Here is a 13,958-nt window from a genome sequence, read left to right as displayed (position 1 = left end):
ACCCTTTTGCAGTGGTTGCAGTCTTACCTCAAATATACGTTTCAGAGCGTGACCCTTAATCTGTGAGCTACCTTGAGCCTGCCTTTGGCAGGGAGGGTGGGACATAAATTTTTTAAAAAAACTGACAGAGTGCTGCTTGACCTCTGGCCTATGAAGCCCTGCAAGTTTCCATCTTGTCCTCCATGATTTTCAATGTCTGTGTGAAACCTCTGGGAAGGTCATATGAAGACCTGCCACCAATAAGCAGATTGCACTGAGCTCTATATCACGCTTCCTCCGGGGAGGCTGCGGAAACCATGAACAAGTGCCTGGAGGCAGTTTTAGAATGAAAATAAAAACACAAGAAGAGCTCTGCTGGATCAGACCATAATCCATCTAGTCTAGCATCCTGTCTCACACAGAACTCAACCAATTCCTCTGGACAGCCAACAACAGGGCAGAGAGGCCAAAGCATTAATAAGAACATCAGAAGAGCCCTGCTGGATCAGACTAGTGGTCCATCTAGTCCAGCATCCTGTCTCACACAGTGGCCAGCCGGTTCCTCTGGGCAGCCAACAATAAGGCATAGAGGCTGAGGCCTTCATAAGAACATCAGAAGAGTCTTGCTGGAACAGACAGTGGTCTAGCTAGCCCAGCATATTGTCTCACACAGTGGCCAACCAGTTCCTCTGGATGGCCTACAACAGGGCATAGTAGCTGAGGCCTTCCCCTGATATTGCCTCCTGGCTCTGGGGCTCCACCTATGAATGTGGAGATTCCCATCAGTCACCATAGCTAGCAGCCACTGATAGACCTCTTTTCCATTAATCTATATAGTCCCCTTTCAAAGCTGTTTATTCCTGGGGCCATCACTACATCCTCTGGCAGTGAATTCCACATTTTAATCATTCTCTGTGCCCCTATCTTTCATTATTTGCAAATGGAGGGAAGGCATTTAGAAGATATGCAGTCCCTTTAAATGTGATGGCCAGAACTCCCTTCAGCATTCAATTGTGATTGTCACACGCTTGCTCCTGGCTCCACCCCTAAGGTCTCCTGGCTCCACCCCCAAAGTCCCCAGATATTTCTTGAGACTGGCAACTCTATTATCCATCCTGAACCTACTGCCCATCAGCTTCATTGGATGCCCTCAAGTTCTAGTCTTTTGGGAAAGGAAGGAAGGTGGATAGATAGATGATAGATAAAGAGAGAGACAGACAGAAACAGAAGGCAGTGGGTGGAAAGGAAGAAAAGGTTTTGTCAGCTCTCTCCACCCCATGCATAATTTTATAAACCACTATTATGACCTCATCATCTCATGGATGAGGGCTAACAAACTGAACTTTAATCCTAACAAAATGGAGGTGCTAATTGAGTGGATGGAAAGAAAGCAACTAACTTAAAATGCATTCTCCAAGCCGCCAGATAGCTTGGCTTAGAGGAGGAGAAGAAGAAGAAGAAGAAGAAGAAGAAGAAGAAGAAGAAGAAGAAGAAGAAGAAGAAGAAGAAGAAGAAGAAGAAGAAGAAGAAGAAGAAGAAGAAGAAGATTATGATGATGTTGGATTTATATCCCACCCTCCACTCTGAATCTCAGAGTCTCAGAGCAGCTCACAATCTCCTTTATCTTCCTCCCCCACAACAGACACTCTGTGAAGGGGGTGGGGCTGAGAGGGCTCTCACAGCAGCTGCCCTTTCAAGGACAGAGGCTCAGAGCGGCCTACCATCTCCTTTCCCTTCCTCCCCCACAACAGACACCCTGTGAGGTGGGTGGGGCTGAGAGGGCTCTCACAGCAGCTGCCCTTTCAAGGACAACCTCTGCCAGAGCTATGGCTGCCCCAGGGCCATTCCAGCAGGGGCAAGTGGAGGAGTGGGGAATCAAACCCGGTTCTCCCAGATAAGAGGAGAACCACTTAACCGCTATACCAAACTGGCTCTCATTTAAAAAAAGAAATGCCTTCTCCAAGCTGGCAGATGGGGTGGTGGGCACTTCAAGAGCCACACAGTATGTGTGAAAGAGCCACATGTTGCTCCTGCGCCACAGTTCAGCCACCCTTAGTCTGTATCCTTTGCTCCCCTATTTCTCCCTTCATTTCTTCCTTCTTGGCATCTCCTGCCTTGCTGACAGTGGGACTGAGGTTTAAGAAGATATTGGATTTATATCCCGCCCTCCACTCCGAAGAGTCTCAGAGCGGCTCACAATCTCCTTTACCTTCCTCCCCCACAACAGACACCCTGTGAGGTGGGTGGGGCTGGAGAGGGTTCTCACAGCAGCTGCCCTTTCAAGGACAGAGGCTCAGAGTGGCCTACAATCCCCTTTACCTTCCACCCCTACAACAGACACCTTGTAAGGCAGGTGGGGCCGGAGAGGGTTCTCACAGCAGCTGCCCTTTCAAGGACAGAGGCTCAGAGCGGCCTACAATCTCCTTTACCTTCCGCCCCTACAACAGACACCTTGTGAAGCGGGTGGGGCCGGAGAGGGCTCTCACAGCAGCTGCCCTTTCAAGGACAGAGGCTCAGAGCGGCCAACAATCTCCTTTCCCTTCCTCCCCCACAACAGACACCCTTTGAGGTAGGTGGGGCTGGAGAGGGCTCTCACAGCAGCTGCCCTTTCAAGGACAGAGGCTCAGAGTGGCCTACAATCTCCTTTCCCTTCCTCCCCCACAATAGACACCCTGTGAGGTGGGTGGCAGCTGCCCTTTCAAGGACAACCTCTGCCAGAGCTATGGCTGACCCAAGACCATGCCAGTAGGTGCAAGTGGAGGAGTGGGGAATCAAACCCAGTTCTCCCAGATAAGAGTCCACACACTTAACCACTACACCAAACTGGCTCTCCAGTTTAAGGGATTCTTACAGGGGGGTTTTTTCTGTCTCCCACAGATAAAAAGACCATGACAGAGGAGAACTTTCCACAGGAAGACCCAAAGCCAAGAAGAATCCTTGAGGGTTCTCCAGAAAGATTGCCAGAAAGTGTTCTCTTCCAAAATATGGAAGATGAAAGTAAGGTGTTTTTTTTTCTCCTAGTGGGAGAATGATGTTAGAATGATGGAGAAGAAAAAATAGTACAGGCAACATGCATCCTCATTGATGGGAAATTTATCAATAACGAGATACAGATCTCTATGCCAGAGCAGATGATTAAAGAACTTCAGTCCACGGCACCCTTTGACAAGACAAACAAATACACTTCAGGGATAAGAAGCAATCTTAGATGAGTGAAAGTGTTAATTGATGAATTAAGCAGTCTTCTATGTCACCTTTCCACTGAGTTAAGGTCACCGTTATTATTTACTCATTTATATCCTGCCTTTCTCCATAACAGGAACCCCAAACAGCTTACATCCAAGGGTGGAAGTCTAACAGGAGCTCCTTTGCATATTAGGCCACACCCTCTTGATGTAGCCGTGATGTAGCCAAAAGAGACTTGCAAACTCTTGGAGGATTGGCTGCATCAGGGGTATGTGGCCTAATATGCAAAGGAGCTCCTGCTAGACTTCCACCCCTGCTTACATCACTCTACTCTCTCCACTGTTTTATCATCAAACAGCCTTTTGAGGGAGTTTAGGCTAAGACTGGCTCAAGGTCACCTAGACTTGTGTGTCGCAGATCCTAGTCTGAAACTCTTAACCAGGGCTTTTTTTTTTTGCAGCAGGAACTCCTTTGCATATTAGGCCACACAGCCCTGATGTAGCCAATCCTCCTGGAGCTTACAGAGGCCCTATCATAAGAGCCCTGTAAGTTCTTGGAGGATTGGCTATATCAGGGAGGTGTGGCCTAATACGCAAAGGAATTCCTGCTACAAAAAACAACCCTGACTCTACCTACTACATAAACTGGCTGTTGCGGGATGGCTGATGTTGAACAGTAGCAAGCATCTGGGTCCAGGTAACTCCTGCAAGTCAAGTGAGAGCATGTTGCCCAATGATGTTGCCAGGTCTGGCCCCAATGAGTCATAGAATCACAGCGTTGGAAGGGACCTCCAGAGTTATCTAGTCCAACCCCATGCACAATGCAGGATATTCACAACTACCTCCCCCAGTGACCCCTGCTCCATGCCCAGAAGATGAAAAGAAAGAAAAAACCCTCCAGGATTCCTGGCCTGGAGAAAAATTGTTGTATGACTCCAAAGGGTCAATCAGCATTTCCTGGGTGTGTAAAAAAGGGCCATGAGAACTAAACACTGATGTAATAATAATAATAATAATAATAATAAATTTATTTTTATATCCCGCCCTCCCCCGCCAAAGGCGGGCTCAGGGCGGCTCACAGACATGGAATTCCATGATGCAACCCTTCCTGCCCTCCCCCTCATGATCTGCCTAAGTTCACAGAATCAGCATTGCTGTCAGGTGGCCATCTAGCCTCTCTTTTAAAAACATGCAAAGAAGGAAACCCCACCACCGCCTAAGGAAGCCTCTTCCACTGAAGAACCACTCTAAGTCTCGGGAAATTGGTAGATAACTCACTGAAAATGTCAAGACAGTATGCGATTGCAATAAAAAAGGCCAACGCCATGCTGGGAATTATTAGGAAGGGAATTGAAAACAAATCAGCCAGTATCATAATGCCCCTGTATAAATCGATGGTGCGGTCTCATTTGGAGTACTGTGTGCAGTTCTGGTCACCGCACCTCAAAAAGGATATTATAGCATTGGAGAAAGTGCAGAAAAGGGCAACTAGAATGATGAAAGGTTTGGAACACTTTCCCTATGAAGAAAGGTTAAAATGCTTGGGGCTCTTTAGCTTGGAGAAATGTCGACTGCGGGGTGACATGACAGAGGTTTACAAGATTATGCATGGGATGGAGAAAGTAGAGAAAGAAGTCCTTTTCTCCCTTTCTCACAATACAAGAACTTGTGGGCATTCAATGAAATTGCTGAGCACTCAGGTTAGAACAGATAAAAGGAAGTCCTTCACCCAAAGGGTGATTAACATGTGGAATTCACTGCCACAGGAGATGGTGGCGGCTACAAGCATAGCCAGCTTTAAGAGGGGATTGGATAAAAATATGGAGCAGAGGTCCATCAGTGGCTATTAGCCAATGTGTGTGTGTGTGTGTGTCTGTGTATTGGCCACTGTGTGATACAAAGTGTTGGACTAGATGGGCCATTGGCCTGATCCAACATGGCTTTTCTTATGTTCTTTCTAATGTTTAGCCAAAAGCTCTTTTGATTTAATTTCAACCCATTGGTTCTGGTCCAACCTTCTGGGGCATCAGAAAACAACTCCGCACCACCTTCTATATGGCAGGCTTTCAAGTACTTGAAGATGGTGATCATATCATCGCTTAGTTGTCTCCTCTCCAGGCTAAACAAACCCAGCTCCTTCAACCTTTACTGAAAGGATCTGGTCTCCAGTCTCCTCACCATCTCCGTTGCCTTCCTCTGGACATGTTCCAGCCTGTCTATATCCTTCTTAAATTGTGGTGCCCAAAACTGACCACAATATTCTAGGTGAGCTCTAACTGGAGCAGAGTAAAGCAATACCATCAGTTCATGTGTTCTGGACACTAGAAGAAGAAGAAGAAGAAGAAGAAGAAGAAGAAGAAGAAGAAGAAGAAGAAGAAGAAGAAGAAGAAGAAGAAGAAGAAGAAGAAGAAGAAGAAGAAGAAGAAGAAGAAGAAGAAGAAGAAGAAGAAGAAGAATTGCAGATTTATACCCCGCCCTTCTCTCTGAATCAGAGACTCAGAGCGGCTTACAAACTCCTTTATCTGCTCCCCCCACAACAGACACCCTGTGAGGTGGGTGAGGCTGAGAGGGCTTTCACAGCACCTGTCCTTTCAAGGACAACCTCTGTGATAGCTATAGCTAACCCAAGGTCATTTCAGCAGGTGCAAGTGGAGGAGTGGGGAATCAAACCTGGTTCTCCCAAATAAGAGTCCACGCACTTAACCACTACACCAGACTGGCACTATACTTCTGTTAATACATCCACAAACTTCCTTTGCCTTTTTAGCTACCAGATCACACTGCAGACTCGTGTTCAGTGCTTGGTCCACTAAAACCCCTAGATCCATTTTGCACATGTTTTCCCCATCCTACTGCCAAGATAAGTCTCCCTCATCCTATAATTTATGCATTTCATTTTTCCTACCTAAATGCAAAGCTTTACATTTATCCCCGTTAAAATTTTGTCTTTCATCTGGGAGAACTGGGTTCGATTTCCCACTCCTCCACATACACCTGCTGATGTGACCTTCGGTCAGCAAGTTCTCTCAGAGCTGTTCTGCTCGAGAGCAGTTCTGGGAGAGCTCTCTCAGCCTCACCTACCTCACCATCTATTGTGAGGAAGAGACGGGAAAGATTTGTAAGCCGCTCTGAGATTCCTTTGGGTAGTGAAGAGTGGGGTATATCCAATCTCATCTCTTCTCCCCCTCCTCTTCCTCCACCCCATCGTGGCTCCCTGTCCCCCACAATCTCTGGGTCCACCATGGCTTCTCCCTAGAGTTGCCAATCCCCAGGTAGGGGCAGGGGATCCCCCAGTTTGGAAGCCCTCCCCGTGCTTCAGGGTCATCAGAAAGCGGGGGGAGGGGAAGGAAATGTCTGCTGGGAACTCTATATTCCCTATGGAGATTTATTCCCATAGAAAATAATGAATTGATCTGAGGGTATCTGGGGCTTGGGGGGGGGGGCTGTTTTTTTTTTTTTTTAGGTAGAGGCACCAAACTTTCCGTATAGCATCCAGTGCCTCTCCCCAAAATACCCTCCAAGTTTCAAAAAGATTGGACCAGGAGATCCAATTCTATGAGCCTTCAAAGAAGGTGCCTCTATCCTTCATTATTTCCTATGGAAGGAAGGCATTTAAAAGGTGTGCAGTGTCAAGCATCGATATTTCTTAATAATCAGTCTTTTATTGTTAAATCAAAAGCTGCTTTATGGTAGAAACTCCATAGCTTTGTCAAGGACAGAATCCTTGGAAGCAATGACCTATACAGGCTTACATAGTTACTTTATAGGATAGTTTCAAAGGATAGTAATTTGAGTCACGGGTTCAAAGGTTACTACATGGTATCTCTTTTATTACTAAAGAATGTAGGCTATTAAAAAATCTCCCTGGGGGCGTGGCGTCGCACGCATAGGGAATGGACGCCTGAAAACAGAGCTCCTTACTTACCCCTGCCAAATCCACTTAAGCAAGCGCCCAGCGTTGTTGTTTGTTTTCTTTTCTTTCTTTAATTAGTATGGGAACAGTAGATGGTCAAAAATCCAGATCAAAAAGAAATTCAAGGAACTCTGTTAAAGACTATTTTCCAAAAAAGCCCAAGGCTAAGGCCTCAGGAAAAGCAAGCAGCCCTGCAAGCAAGATGGCGTCGGAAGGAGGGGAAAACACAGCAGCAGACCTAGCTTCATTTCGTTCTGAGGTAATGGAGGCTTTTCAAAAACTGGAACAAAATATGACTGACAAAATATCTGCCATGATCCAGCCCCTTTCTGCTCAATTGGAGGGTTTCAAAACGTCCTTAGAGAAGGTGGCAGAGACGGCAGATTCTGCTTTTAACATGGCAAGTGCTGTGCAGGAGGACTCTCAGTATTTTTATAAAAGAGATGAATGGGCCACTGATAAAATTATTGCACTTGAGAACCAACTGAAATTGGGGAATGTTAAAATTCGTGGGCTCCCCGAGAATTCTGCCTCCCCCTCTGATTTAAAAACTCTTATAGTCTCCTGGTTATCGAAGGCATTGGGTTTTTCTGACTCTGATCTCTGTGCCCTGGAAACAGTATATAGAATTGGCCCATTGCGCAGACAGAAAACTTCGTTGCCTAGGGACATTTTAGTCCGTTTCTCTTCTGCCTCAGTGAAATCCAAGTTGCTGCAAAAAGCCCGGGCTATAAATCCTCTTCTGCTAGGAGATTACAACGTCCAAATTCTACAGGATTTGTCTTCTGAAACCTTGCAAAGGCGGAAAAATTTGAAGCCAATTATAGAAATCCTGAACAGGGAAAACATCAGATATCGATGGGTTGCTTCGTACAAGCTGCAAGTTACAGTGCAGGATCAGTCATTTGTAGCTGCAGATCTCGACTCAGGCCTATGCATGCTCCGCGATATGAATCTTCCTGTTCCCACCGGCCTTCTGGAAGCAGCCTCACATGTTCATTCAATAACTTCAGATACTAGATGGCGTCGTGTGCCTTTGAACCGTCCTGATCGGCCTGTTTCTTCTAGAAGCTAAATGCTGGAACTGTTGCTATGCAGAAATCTCCCCCCCCCTTTTTTTTTTTTTTTTGTTGAGGATTCCTGGCGTCCTTTTCCCCCTGACATATAAGCTTTGCCTACCGAACTGCTGACTTATAAGCTTTGCCTACGTGGTGCTTATGAAGCAGTGTTTATATATGAAATTGGGGGGTTCCCCCCCTTTTTTTTTCCCCCCTTGTTATTTATATTTTTTTGAAAGCAATGTTATGAATGTGAGGGAGTTATTAATTTAAATCAACTCATTAAAGGAAATCTTCTTGGTTGATTGGGTATGCATGATTGGAAGAGTGGAGTGACTTGGAATATATGGTTTAAAAAGTAAGTGGAAGTAGGTGTTTGAATGGGGAGGCTGGGTGACGAGAGAGGGTGTGGGAGTGAGTGAGAGAGTGAGAGAGAGTGAGAGGGGGGGTAGATCTGAGTGAGAAACTTGAATAGTATGATCAGGGCTTTATATCAATATACTTCTTTCTACTGTGAGTTAATGAAGTGTCAGGTCCTTTTCCCTTCCTTTGTGAATTCTTGAATGGAAATGAGTGTGTGAGACAGAGGGTTGGTAGGGAATGTATGTGTGTGTCAGTTTGTGCCGTATGATATTATGAGGGTTTGGAAATTTGTTTCCCTTACTATCACATCTCCCTACATAGGCTTATAAGAGGCTGAAGGATAGTTGGTGGGGAGTGTTTGGGGAGATCAGTATTTAATAGTGTTCACAATTCTGTTTAAAGTTTCATTGTATTTTTATCATAGTGTCTTAAGTCTCACTATAACTTTGTGATCGAGATCCGATGCTGTTACACATGGTATATTAGTTTGCCTGTACTTATCTTTAATTCACTAATCTGAGTTGATAAAAGGCACAGATTTTATTATATGTAGCTTTCTAGGCATTTTAGCCTTGATTCAATCAGCTTTGTGTGGCCTTTCATTATAAAACTCTCTATACATTCGGCTCTGTTATTTTGTTTATAAATTTTAATTTTGCTGGGTTGATATTGTTAAATATAAGCATTTTTGGCAGAGAGGGAGAATGGAGAACTTCGGTTTTTTTTAAATAGCTCCATTTGGTAGTTGTTGCTAGTTGTGTGGTGTCTTCAGCAAGGAAGACTTCCGCTTCAAATTTAACCTTTTAAGTAAGTAGTTGTTGTTTTCCCAAGTTTGGGTTAACAGAGTTGGAGGGTGAGTTAGTGGCTAGTGTCTGTTAATGCTAGACCACTGGTGTTGGTTATGGTTTTTTGTTTTTGTTATGGGCAGCATAACTGTATTGAATTATTATGGTTTTAGCTGGAAGTTTTTTAAAGCCTTTGATTTGAAATCTGTCCTCATACCTTTGAAATTTGATCTACAGGATTCATCTCGAGCTATCCTGGTGGCACCTGGGTTAAATGCTATAAATTGTAATAATTTTGATAACCTTGGTTTTTTCCTCTTTCAATTATGGCAGAGTGCCACTTGAAATTTCTTTCTCTAAACTGTAACGGGCTAAATAATTTAATTAAGAAAAAACGGGTTGCCTCTGCCATCTCTCGTCAGAAACCAGATATAATTTTTTTGCAAGAAACTCACCTTAAGGGTAACCAGCCCAGGGTCTTCCAGTCCAAATTTTTTGCTCATCAATTTCAAGCTTATGGGTCTTCCAAAGCAAGAGGTGTGGCCATCCTAATAGGTAAATCAGTCCAATTCACTTTTGAAAATTCCTCAATTGACCCTAGGGGTCGGTATATTTTTATCAATGGGGTCTTTAATGGTAGCCCTTATACTCTGGCATCGGTGTATGCTCCAAATGATGGGCAAATTGCATTTATTAAAGATACGTTGTCACAACTTCAAACCTTTCATACAGGGCCCATTATCTTGGGAGGAGATCTCAACTATGTTGTTAATCCTTCTTTAGATAGATCTCAAAAAAGCCTGCTACCTATATCTGCCAATAAACGGTCTCAATCAAAAGATTTGAATGGCCAAAATGATTTAGCTCAAGTTTTTCAATCCTATAATCTGTCAGACATTTGGAGAAGCAGACATCCAAATGAAAGAGATTATACCTTTTTTTCTTCTCGTCATCAAACTTATTCCAGAATAGATTTTCTTTTAGTTTCAGATTCTATTTCTAATCTTTTTTCTAAAGTAGAAATTGGCCCAATGATTTGGTCTGATCATGCATGGTTGGAAGGGTATATGTCAGGCGTTACTGACAGATCTTTTTCTTTTAATTGGAGATTGGATAGTAAACTTCTGTCTATGAAATCGGTTACAGATTCCATTGAAAAAGACATTAAAGAATTTTTTCAATTCAATATGGAGTGTGGAGTACCCCAGCATATAGTTTGGGATTCTTTTAAAGCTGTAATTCGTGGCAGATTTATGGCTATTGCCTCTTCGTATAAAAAAGAAAAAGAAAAAATTAGATCTGATTTGGTTGCTAACATTACCAAATTGGAAGAGAAATTTAAAAAATTTGGTAGCAAAAAAACTTATTCAAAACTTCTTATAGAAAGAAAAAAATTAGAATCTCTTGACGTCTCCAAGATTCAAAAACAAATGGCTTTTATAAAACAAAAATATTGGTTTCGAACTCCTCAATCTCTTAAACTCCTATCATGGAAGGTTAAAAAGAGAGTATCCTCAATGGCTATTTCTTCCATTCGTTCTAAAACTGGTACCTTGAAACATTCCACTAAGGATATTGTAGGAGTGTTTAAAAAGTACTATTCATCTCTATATTCCTCCCAGCATCCATCAGCAGACCTTATTTCATCTTTCTTAGACACTCACTCAGTTATTAAGCCTGTCTCTCCTGAGGTTAAATCCTTTTTGGACAAACCTTTTACTGCACTTGAAATACAGGAGACTATCAAGTCTATGAAATCCAATAAGTCTCCAGGCCGAGATGGCTTTATACCAGAATTTTATAAATTTTTTAACATTTTGTTGGCTCCCATCTTGGCAGACGCCTGTAATCAGTTTGTACAGTCTGGTTCTTTCCCTGTTACTTGGTCACAGGCAAAAATCATACTTCTTCCAAAGAAGGACAAAGACTTACTAGACCCTAGTTCATACAGGCCGATATCGCTCCTTAATTGTGATTATAAGATTTTTACAGCAGCTCTGGTGGCTAGGCTTAATACCTTTATAGGGAACTGCATTCATCCTGACCAATCGGGCTTTATCCCACACCGTGAGTTAACGGACAATACTAGAATGGTCCTTGATGTTATTCAATACTGCCGGAAATTTAATATTGAGTCTTCTTTTATCTTGTCTATTGATTTTGAAAAAGCCTTTGATTCCGTGGAAGTTCCTTATCTTACAACCTTACTGCAGAAAATGAACTTTGGCCCGAATTTTCTGAAGATAATCCATTCTTTATATAAATCGCCTTCTGCTATTCTTTCTATTAATAATTTGGATTCTGAAGAATTTAATCTTTTCAGAGGGACGAGGCAAGGTTGCCCATTGTCTCCTCTGCTTTTTGCGATCGCAATAGAACCTCTTGCTAATGCTATCCGTGATACCAATATTATCACTGGTATCCCTATTAGAAAGAAACAAATTAAGGTGTCTTTGTTTGCAGATGACCTAGTGCTTTTTGTTACAAAACCTAAGTCTTCTTTACCGGCTGTCTTTGATTTATTATCTGTATTTTCTTCTATATCAGGCCTTCGAGTAAACCCATCCAAAACCATTCTTTATCCCATCACAATTTCGGATGCTCTCCAAGACTCCATCTACTCTAATTATCACTTTAAAAAAATTGATAGATATTGGACATATTTGGGGATCAATATACCTTTGAAATTGGGAGATATTTTTAAAGTTAATCATCATTTATTGATTAAGGACATTCTTACCCTGCAAAAGAATAAAAATTCTTCACTCATTCCCTGGAATGAAAAAATTCAGATTATTAAATCTTTTATTTTCCCCAAATTTCTGTTTTTATTTCGAGCCATTCCTATTCTTATTCCTGAGGATTTATTTGTGGGTTGGCGTCGTTCGTTCTTAAGATATATTTGGAACAAGGGCTTGTCTAGAATAGGGTATGCAACTCTTATTCGTTCTAAATCCTCAGGGGGTCTGGCTCTTCCGGATCTCCATAAATTTTATGAAGCTGCCATTTTAGGTGGTCTTATTAGATACCATGATGCTGACTTAAATTCAGGTTGGAAGGCCCTAGAAGATACCTATCTAAATAACAAATCGTTTCACTCTATATTATGGGAATTTCCGAAGAATAGACCTCCTATTATCTCCTCCAACCTTTTTCTTAAAGCTATTTTTCAGATTTGGGACAAACGTCGCCTCTCTTTAGCCCCTCCAATATCTCCACTATCTCATTTTGTGGATGTTTCTTGGTTTCAACCGGGGTTTTTTTACAAGTCTTTTCCAATTTGGAAAAAATATAACCTTTCTAGGTTTGTGGATATTTTGTCCAATGGAAAAATGCTCGACAAAAAATCTTTGGAAGAGAAAACTGGTGGGACAAAAATCCCATGGTTTGAATACTTGCAAACTAACAACTTGGTGACATCACTCTTAAAGAAATACAATTTCAATCGACCTCTTACTTTCTTTGAACACTTGCTATATTCTCCTTTTTTAAAGCGGAAGGGACTGATTTCATTTATTTATAAGGGTTTGCTAGACACTGATGCTGTTGATTTGTTATCCTATCAAGAAATTTGGCAAAGGAATAGTTCAATTAATTTTCAGGAGGATGTTTGGCAACAAATCTGGTCTTCTCCTTCGTATGTTTCAAAATCATTGAATATACAATTACAAACTCAAAAAATTTTGTTTCGGTGGTATTTAACACCTCAGAGATTAAGCCATATGGCGATAAATCAATCCTCCAAATGTTGGAAAAATTGTGGAGAGGTGGGCACATTTACACACTGCTGGTGGTCTTGCCCGAGGGTGCAGTCGTTTTGGGCAGTAATTGTGGCAAAAATCAAGGATATCACGGGCTATAGTTTACCCTTAAGATTGGAACTCATTTTGCTTGACTGTTGGAAAGATATTTCTATTACTTCTCTCAATAAATCCCTGATATCCCTTTTACTAGCTGCTGCTAAAATGGTGTTAGCCCAATTTTGGAAATCTCCCAATATTCCTCCAGTTAAAGCCTGGTATGCTAAAATCTGGGAGGTCTATGCGATGGACAAGATAGCAGATAGTTTATGCAATATAAACAATTCAGAAAGTAACGAATCTCTGATGTACAAGTGGCTTCCATTTCTTAAATTTTCTTTTGGTCCTGTAGATCAGATGCGTACATGTATACCTGGTAGATATTATGACATTATTAATTTGATGTAATTAATATATGGACAGAGTATTTATTTTTTAATTCAGCTGCCAATTTTGTATGTGTGTGTGAATGTATGTATGTGTTGTTTTGTTTGTATTTTGTATATATATATATATTTTGTGTTCTGCTGGTATGCTATGCTTATACACAAAGAATGATTGCAGATACAGTCATTGATTGCTTTATTTGTATGTTTATTAAATTCAATAAAAAAGTTTTTGGGAAAAAAAAAAAAAAATCTCCCTTTCTCACACTTTCTCTGAGACCAGATAAGACCGGGTTTGATTCCCCACTCCTCCACTTGCACATGCTAGCATGGCCTTGGGTCAGCCATAGCTCTGGCAGAGGTTGTCCTTGAAAGGGCAGCTGCTGTGAGAGCCCTCTCCAGCCCCACCCACCTCACAGGGTGTCTGTTGTGGGGGAGGAAGATAAAGGAGATTGTGAGCCGCTCCGGAGACTCTTCGGAGTAGAGGGC

Source organism: Heteronotia binoei, chromosome 5, assembly GCF_032191835.1.
Source record: "Heteronotia binoei isolate CCM8104 ecotype False Entrance Well chromosome 5, APGP_CSIRO_Hbin_v1, whole genome shotgun sequence".
NCBI classification, from domain to species: domain Eukaryota; kingdom Metazoa; phylum Chordata; class Lepidosauria; order Squamata; family Gekkonidae; genus Heteronotia; species Heteronotia binoei.
Note: the sequence above shows the minus strand (reverse complement) of the source record.